A 9750-nucleotide genomic window follows, 5' to 3' on the forward strand; every position below is an offset into this window, starting at 1 on the left:
CCAGGCCACGCCGACCTTTATTTTTCTATTTTAATTATTTGTTTGTTCGTTAATTGGTCGATTGATTCTATTGTTTAAACAATGCATTTGATTGTGACCTTTGAACCGCATGTGCACCGCCACTGCAATACTCAGTGCCGGCCCGGGCACTCCTGCTCGCCGCCCATAGTGGGCATCGCTTCTCGGCCTTTTGGCTAAGATTTTATCTTGTCAGAGGGTGGCGCTGCGATCGCCTCTTGTAGGTTTCAATGTTCGTATTTGGCTGTAATACGGGCTATCAACCTTCAGGAGGTATACTGCTACGCTTTTGCTTTAGCGGTTTTTAAAAGGGTTCTACTTCTCCATTGAGGATTGTTTTTAAGGTGAGTGTTTTTACTTATTTATTGCTTATTTATTATTGTTGTTTCATTCCTTTTATTGTCTGCTGTGGGTGCCTCCACCATGTCGGCTGCCCGTGTATGTTTTTTATTTCAAGAAGTAGATGGAAAGCTCCTGGGGATGTCCCGATTAGATTTCTCCAGGAAGATTGTCCAGAAAGCTTTAAATTTTAATGTGTCTGATGTAAACTGATTGATGACCTTGCCTTTTAACAAAGGTTTTGATTTAAGTTTTAAGACCGCTTCCCTGCTTAGTGATTTTTGGCAAAGGTTTGAAAATGCTAAAGCCCCGTTTCTCCATGTTCACTGTTGATAAGCTTTCTGTTAACACACTTAAAACTGTGATTGTCAGAATGTTCAATGAGACAGTGACTGGAGAGGACATATGTGTGTGGTTGGGTAGATTTTGCACTGTTCGTAGTCAGCCGGTCAAAGTGCTCGATGAGGATGGCATCTGGACATGCTCCTGGCGAATCCCCATCAAACAATGGGAAGACGCCAGGGGCTACCAGGGCCTGAAACATCTGCCTTCCATGATTGTGCTGGGAGAGAACAGAGGCTACATCCATTATCAGGGGATGCCAAAATTGTGTAGAAAATGTGGTAACATGGGGCATCTCGCTGAAGCATGCCAAGAATTGATATGTGGGAAGTGCAGAGAATTTGGTCACACTTTTGAACAGTGTACAAATGGCAGGCGGTGTAATCTTTGTGGAGATTCAAACCATCTCTACAGAGACTGCCCCAAAAGTTTTGCCAACAAGCTAAAAGCGTCAAACATGGCCGCCCCACAAACACAAAAACAAAGGGAAGAGGAGGCGGCCCCTGGAGTTTTGGCGGGAAATTCTAACTCTCAGCCAGCTTCAGGGATTGGCCAAGAGAAAGGAAGTGGGGCGGCCCAAGGGGCGGACCCTAATATTGAAGGAAAGGAAATGGGTAATGATGCCGAGCAAGAAGAAGAAGAGGAAAATGTCTCGTCACTTATCACAGTCCCCGAGATATGTATGGAGTCCAGTGAGAGCGAAACTGATGCTTCACTCCCCAATGCACAAGTGCAAAAAAGGCCTGCGGGATCTCCTCTGTCCAAAGCAGAGGAGAAAAAGCCGAGAGCCACACAACAGCCAGATAGTCCCCTTTCGGATAAGGGGAACCTGCTATCCTGACTCCAGAATAGTGGAGATTAAGGAAGAGCAGGTATCAGAAGAAATTTTATGATTTTAATTTAAGTCTGTAGTACTTTTTTTTTTATCCCTTCCTTAAAATGTCATGCCCTTTTAAAACCATACTGCTCATGACCCTCACAATCTCTACCAATCTAATTGCATTTTAACCAGAACAGATAGAAAAGGAGCAGGGGAAGATTTTAAGGTGGACAAAACATCAGTTTTATTGTAAAGTATAGTGAAGGATTTTAAATTAGTTGACTGTTTTAAGACTTTGCATCCAAGAGAGGTGATCTACACCTGGGTCAGTGGTGATGGCGCCAACGCCTCTCGCATTTACTACATATTCACACGAGACTGCCCGCCAACTGATGCTACATTGACACCTACAGTATGTATTTTTCTGATCACGCTATGCTTTCTTGCACCCTTTCGTTCACCACAGGAGTGACCGTAGGGGGAGGGATCTGGAAGCTGAATTGCTCACTGTTGCAGGATGAGGAGATAGCTGGAGAATACAGGGAGCAATTCAGCCAATGGCAGACCCTCCAAGACTTTTATGACTCACAGGCACAGTGGTGGGAGATGGTGAAGGACCGGACTGGATGTTTTTTTAGAAAGAAGGGCATGCAGAAAAAGAATAAGGAAAAGCGACGCATGTTGGGGCTGCAAAAACGACTACAGAGGTATTTTAATCTACTAAATAATGGCTTGGATTTTAATGAGGAAGTTAAAGAGGTCAAAAGAGAAATTTCTGTTTTAGAGAAACAAACGAATGAAGGAGTGATTTTAAGAAGGAAAAAGAGTTGGAAGAAGGGGAAAAATGCACACGTTACTTTTTCAAAAAGATTGTATCAAAGGGAGGGGCAATTACTAAATTAAACATGGAAGGGAGGGAGGCCAACAACACAGACGAAATTTTAAATGAAGTGGAAAGTTTTTACAAAGACTTGTACAGCGAAAAGGAAGTATCGTGTGACGTCATGAAGGAAATTTTAAAGTCTATAGGAAAGGAAATTGAAGATGAACGTGCTGTTTTAACCCAAGATATTACGATTTTAGAACTCACAAAATGTATGAAAGCTTTTAAAACTGGGAAATCCCCAGGAAACAACGGACTTCCTCTTGAATTTTATGTAAAATTTTGGGATATTTTAACACCTGAATTATTAAATGTTTTAAATGACTTTGACAGACTTGACGAAATACCAGACAGTTTTAGACTAGGGATAGTGTCACTCATTCACAAAAAAGGGGACAAAACAGACTTAAAGACATGGCGACCTATTAGTCTTTTAAATTTCGACTGCAAACTTTTTAGCAAGATTTTAACCACACGAATGTCGACGGTTTTAGAAGACGCAATCCACCCGGATCAAGCCTGTGCTGTGCCCGGGAGAAAGATCACGGACAGCCTAGTGCTGGTTAGGAACGCCATCTGTCTTGCGAGGGACAGGAACATTAGGATTATAGTCTTAAATTTAGACTTTGAAAAAGCTTTTGATCGGGTCTCGCACCAGTACCTGCTTCAGGTACTGCAAAAAATGGGTTTTCCAGGGAGGTTTTTAGCGTGGGTGGGCTTGCTGTACAAAGACATTACCAGCAAAATTCTTGTAAATGGGCACACGACAAATGCGGTAAATATCCGCAGTGGAGTCCGCCAAGGGTGTCCGCTATCTCCGCTCCTGTATGTGGCTTGAATTGAGCCACTGGCACAGCTCTTGAGAAGGGACCAATGGATTAAAGGACTAAACTTACCCGGGACAAACGGACTGACATTGAAATGCGTTTTATATATGGATGACGTTACGATTTTAACCACTGGTCTTTTATCGGTCCGAAGAGCTTTACAACTGACTGATTTTTATGGACTGGCCTCAGGCTCCAAGTTAAACAAAGACAAGTCTGAGGCCCAGCCCTTCGGATCATGGGGACGTATAGACTTGGCAGGACTTGACGTGACTGTTAGGGAAACTGACTTGAAGGTTTTAGGTGTGAAGTTTGACAGGGAGGGGGGTGGACAAAGCAATTGGACAGACGTGTTAGGGAAAGTAAGACAACTACTGGGGTTCTGGGGACTAAGGACTTTGACGCTAGAGGGCAACATTTTAATATACAAAGCTGTGATTTTACCCTTGCTTTTATTATTGTGCTCTGTTTTTAGCCCCCCAAGGTCCTTTCTTTTAGCGTTGGATCGGGCGGTGTTTTACTTCTTCTGGGGGTCCAAATGGGAACGAATACGGAGAGACGTGGTGAAGAAAAGAGAGAGAATGGAGGGAAAGGACTCCCAGACCCACACTTGTTTTTAGGGAGCAAATTCACCGCCCTCCACATCAAATATGCCACAACCCCATCCAGCAACAATAAGACTGCAGCAATGGCGAGGTTCTGGATGGGGTCATACTTGCGCTTTTTAAAGATTTTACCTGTTGATCTTAGAACCCCAGTGTCTTTTAATCTGCCCAAACAGTATAATTTTATCAAGAAATTTTTTAAGAAATACAGCTTGGAGGACCAAGAAGTCAAGGTTTTAACTAACCACAAGTCTCTTGTTTCTCTTGTGCAGGACCGGGAAGCAGTGAGTCCGATCAAGTTTGGAGGAATGTGTCTCAACCTGCTCTTCATAACAGGCACAAGGACCTGGCGTGGATGGCAGCTCATGAAATCCTTCCAACCAGGGCGGTTATGCACTCCAGAGGAATGGCCAGGAATCCGATCTGTCCACGCCTGGGGTGTAATGCCCCGGAGACAGTGAGACATCTCCTTTGGGAGTGCGACACTGCGCGGGACCTGTGGGCCTTAACTGGCCCCCTAGTTTTCCCGAGCCTGCCAGCGGGTGGGGTCCAGATGGACTACAAGCTCGCCATCCATGGGGTGGGCCGGAGCTTGAGAGATTTGATGGCACAACATTTCATCTCGCTCTGGCTCACCCTAAACACCGTCAAGGAAGTCATCTGGACCACCAGAAACCTGCTGGTGGGGAAAAAGGTTACGGTACCCCTCCACGCTTGCGAGCAGATGTTTACATCAAAGCTGCAGGGGTGCCGGGCTTTGTCATTCGGAGGAGGGGGCTGGGGTCACGCTTAGGGTCCTGGCTTTGCCCCCGTACCTGGTCGCCCGTAGATGCACCCTCACCAATCTGGCTACAGGAACAGCGGGCCAGCATGCCGGAGGGAATGGATTTTCGCTGGATGCCGAAAGCAATTGGCTTGTTCTGTGGTGCGGTGATCATTATTACCTTTTATTTGATGCTACTGTATTTACTTTTCCATGATTTTATTTCCTGAATGGTTTTTATTTACGGAAAAATCTATTTCATGTACAGAAAAGAAGTCATGTGATTAAGTTGTGAAATGATGACAATAAAACTTCTCGAAAGAAAAAAATCTGTTCTTATCAGACTGAAGATAAAGTGGATATGGCGGGTTCATCTGCGCCTTTGGTCCCTTGGGCGGGTCTGAGAAACACCATGAGATTCCAAATGAAGAAGGTGAAGCTGGATATGATGGAGAGAGAAGTGTTTGCAAGAGCGGTTCTTATGGATAAACTGAAGTTGAAAGCGGAAGATGTTTATTGCCTCCAAACCAACAGGCAAGAGAAATGCTTTGATGTTACGATGCACACCGGGGAACTGTTCAAGGCCGCATTAGAGAAGAGCGCCAAGAGTGATACGGTAGGCCTGCTGTCTCATTTCAATGTGATTAGCCTGGACAGACCCAATTTTAGGGTCGTAACGATCCACATGTTTAATCCCTTCGTTACGGATGAGGCCTTAATTGTTTTTTTGGCAAGATGTGCAGAGGTTCTCACGCCGGCACGATACGTAAAGGACAGAGTTGGAATTTGGACAGGTAAAAGGCAGTTTCAAGTCCTTTTAAGAGATGATGAGAAGGGGTTCGATGGACTCATGCACCCTCCAGCCTTTTTCAACATTGGGGCAGACAAAGAATATCTTTTCTACTCCAGGCAACCGCCCTTTTGCAGAAGGTGTAGGAGGTATGGCCATAGTGACGGGAACTGCGGTGAAAAAAGATGTCGGAGGTGTGGCCAGGCGGGACACATGGCAAGAGACTGTACAGTTCCCAAAATGTGCCATGGTTGTGGTGAGCTTGGACACTTAGTGAAAGAATGTGGAAGGAAGGAGAAACTTGCGGGCGCATTGGTGAGAGAGGAACGAGATCGGGAAGATTCGCCTGTAGATACTTCGGGGCACAAAGAGACTAAAGTACCACAGGAGAAAAACGGCAATTCTGAGGCGGGAGAAGCTGATGTGGTAAAAGTCGATCTGGAAGTTCAAAAAATATCTCAGACAAAGAAGGGTCAGGTGTCAAGGAGTTAACTTTATTTGATCAGGCCAAACAAAGTGAGATGTCCCAAGTCATCTGAAAACTTAGTGTTTTCCAGCCTACAGTTATAGTGAAACTTAGGAAAGGAGGTCCTTTCCTAAACCAATCAGGAAATTCCCTTTATCTTTTATTATCCAATCATTCTCGTCTGCCACTATTATTTTCTAGGCAACAAGGTTTGTATCTAATGGTGGAATGTTGACCTTCACTTGGTTTTTAAAAATAAGTTTTCCTGTTGGTACCAGTTTTCAGGCCACAAAGTGAACAACATGTTCGACCTTCTGAACTTTATCTAGGTCAGGCCTCAAACAGATCTCAAAGACATCACTGAATTTTGAATTGCTGAAATATGTTCTATACTTGTTTAAAATGATTATAATATCAAACAACACTCAATCAGTGATTAAGTATACTGATTATATCATTAAATCATTAAATCATCTTCATATATTCACTTGTAACACTCAATCATTGGTTTGATTATTAACACATCTATGGTAATATCATTCCTATGAAGAATACTTATAAGTGGGATGTACAACAGAGCCCAAAAGTGCAAAGTGCAAATACAACATCAACAAAATGATCAGAATTATGCACAATATATTCCCCCCTTTGGGGCTCCATAAGAGTCCCACACATGATTAAGTCTATTAATGTAAGCGGAATATCTACTACAAAGAAAATACATCTGCATGAGCAAAATGAATCAATATCCAGGATAATACTTATTGTAGGTATGTATGCAAGCTATAAAAGATAAAAATCCAACTGACCCATCTTGGTCATCTCGTAACACGGATAACACCTGCTTTTAACCAATTACTTTAGTAACCTTTTTTACTCAATTGCAAAGAGTTGATCATCACTGACTGAATAGACCATCATCTGATGATGAGGACCAGATGGAATAACTCTCTTACATGCATGCATTATGCAAGGCCAAAAACATAACAATATCACAATTGGTGATAGAATACAAACAGCCAACATCAATATGTTATGCAGATTAGGGAATATGCTGTTAAACCAGTCCCAAACGGAAGAGTCTGTGTTCACTTCATTCTTTGTGATCATTGCAGACAACAATGTAATATTCTCTATTCCCTGTTCAATAAGATGTCCATCCACGTCATTGTCTGGTATGTAGGTACAACAAGTCTCTCCTACCATAACACAAACACCTCCTTGCGCTGCAGTGAGTTGATCCAAAACCATCCGATTCTGGAGAGCAGTAAGTCTTATTCCTCGCAGTTCCTCTCTGATTCCCTCCATCATGATTTTCGTCGTGTTGATAAATGAAGACAGCTCATATCTGGTGATTTCCACTTCTTCCATCAGTGATTCCATTCCCAGTGCTGGAAGGAAAGCAGCCACAAGCTTCTCAGCAATAGTCCATATGTGATGATTCTTTGGCACTGGGCTTTCTCTCATGAAGTTGATTAGGTCTCTTCTTGTTCGTTGTTGATTATCCATTGATCGATGTGGTAAGATAAAGGCACCACCATGTAGTTGGACCAAAGCACAAAGTCCTGTCCACTTCTTTGGTAAGGATAAGTACACACGATAGCCACAGAGCCAATAGTGTCCCTCAACGACACCTGTACCTTGTTGATCTGGAACATGCACAGTTGAACATAATGGACATTTTGCTCTTCCTTTCTCTGAAGTCAAAAGATATTGGTAAGCCACAAGTGGCTGTGGTGCTTCATGGGTAGTTGTAGCAATGCCAGGTTGAGGATTCACTTGATCTGCTGTACGAAGACATGACATACAACTTTGCCTCATAGTTGCATTTGTTTGCTTGTAGATATTTGAACATTTCTTCTCTGGTAATTTTCCCAAGAATTGTTCTCCTGAAGTTTTTGAAGCTCCTGGTGCTCCTGAAAGTCGCTCATAACAGATGAGATTACTAGGTATATGCTTAACAGTCGCTATCTGAGCAAAGATTCTTTTAGGGATAACAGTTGATTGCCAAGTATCCATTTTTCGAGACATCATAACTTCCTTGGTCTGTTGTAGTGCGGCAGCTGCTACTGCAACCATAGCTATCTCAAATGTTGTATTTAGGTCCTGATGTGGCCACCAGTCTCCTCCAAGAGTACTATGGGGAAATTGGGCACAAACATAACAGTTTCTGGAAGCATACATCTTGACTGTATGATTAGTGAATCTCCACCACATGTTAGTAGCATAGGGATGAGGAGGATTAGGGTGATCCATCCATGAGTCCTCTGTTGTATAGTTGTCACTCTGTCGTTTATTTCGGTGTTTTGCCGCAGACTCTGGAACCAACTGACCTGGGAACAAATGTTCAGATGCAGTAGCATTTACTGCTGGGTCAGCCTGCTCCAAGGTAGTATTCAAAAAGTCTGTATCGTTCAAATCCATATCCATGTCTTTGCGTTTGAAAAGGGAATCTGAAAATTCTTCATCATCTGGGAATTGTCTCATAAGTATTGGTATTATGATCACACATGTCAAAATTATCAACAAAGATGCTATATCTCGCTATCCAAACAAAATTCGGAGTCTCATAGGATGCCATGGGTGTATTCTGCCCTCCATATTGTTATTTGCAATGTTTAATTTTAGTAAGCTTCAATTCAATTCATATCCTTCAGTGTGATAAGTAAAAATCATCCACTGACCTGGTTTTAATCTGGATTCTGCTTTAAATCGAGTATGACAATTATGTGGTTTAAATTTCAAAATTCCTGTGTTCAGGTTAATTGAGGGCCAAAGCAAATATTGAGTGCACACACTTAAAGTCCAACTTGGTCTCCTTTCAGTCCATGAATCATCCTGTGTTGAAGTAATACCTACAGCCAATATAGCATTATCATGTGGCACCAATTTCAGCGGCTCTAACAGTTCTGGATGATCTTGAAATGTAGACACATAACAAGAATTCACTAGTTCTTGATAACACGGCCTCTCAGTACCTTCCTCCCTAATTGGAAAATAGAGTGATGTCCCTCTTATTCGGTCTGCAGGGGGTTTTCGGTGTGGGGTGTCATCCGTATGATCAGGTCTGAATTTTTCAGCAAATTGTTCGAAAGCAGATGACATTCGTCACATACAATGTTTATCAGGTCAATTATTAGGGTAATATTCAGTAAAGTATTTCCAAAGCCGTGAATCGATGTCCGTATATTCCAAGGTTATATAGCCAGTTGCTCTGTCCAATACTGGTCAAAGGTTTTTTCTTGCTTCTCCAACAATATATGTACGTCCTAATTGTGCTGTATTATCTGTAGATTTCTCTGCAATTGTTGCAAAGACTGCTAATATGCTGTCGTCATCTGCCAATATTCTGTCGATGTCCCTTGATCTATGAGTATTTGTCAAAAAGGAAGTTGACCAAAAATTTGTTGGATTAAATGGAAAATTTCTGGAGTGTGATGTCTTTAGCTGTAATAACAAGCTATCTTGGGTTGTCAGTGGCACTACGTGATGCCACATGTGGAAAAGTCTCTGAAATGGGTGAGGTCACTAAAGGAGTCACTGCAGGGTAACTAATATCTTTAAGCTAACTATGTTCGTCCAGTGGGTGGCCCCCACCCTCTCTACATGAGGGTAGTTCTTCCACTGGCACTTTGCCCTCGTGCTCCTACTCACAGTTCTAGTCCCTTGGGCAATGCGCACACACGTACTCCCACTCTGTGGTAGGTAAGTTATGACCTGTAGTTGTTAAGGCTTTCTCTCCTCGATGTTTGGAATCCTGTCCTAGTATCTGTCGTGCTGCTGGTCCTAGTAGTTGTCTGGGGTACCACGATATTGAAGGGTGTAGCACCACGCTCTCATGCCAGGTTTGTTGTCGGTTTGGTGAATATTCTTCTCCCTGGAGTGGAAGACATCATT

This window comes from Triplophysa rosa, linkage group LG5, assembly GCF_024868665.1.
Source record: "Triplophysa rosa linkage group LG5, Trosa_1v2, whole genome shotgun sequence".
Classification (NCBI taxonomy): Eukaryota; Metazoa; Chordata; class Actinopteri; order Cypriniformes; family Nemacheilidae; genus Triplophysa; species Triplophysa rosa.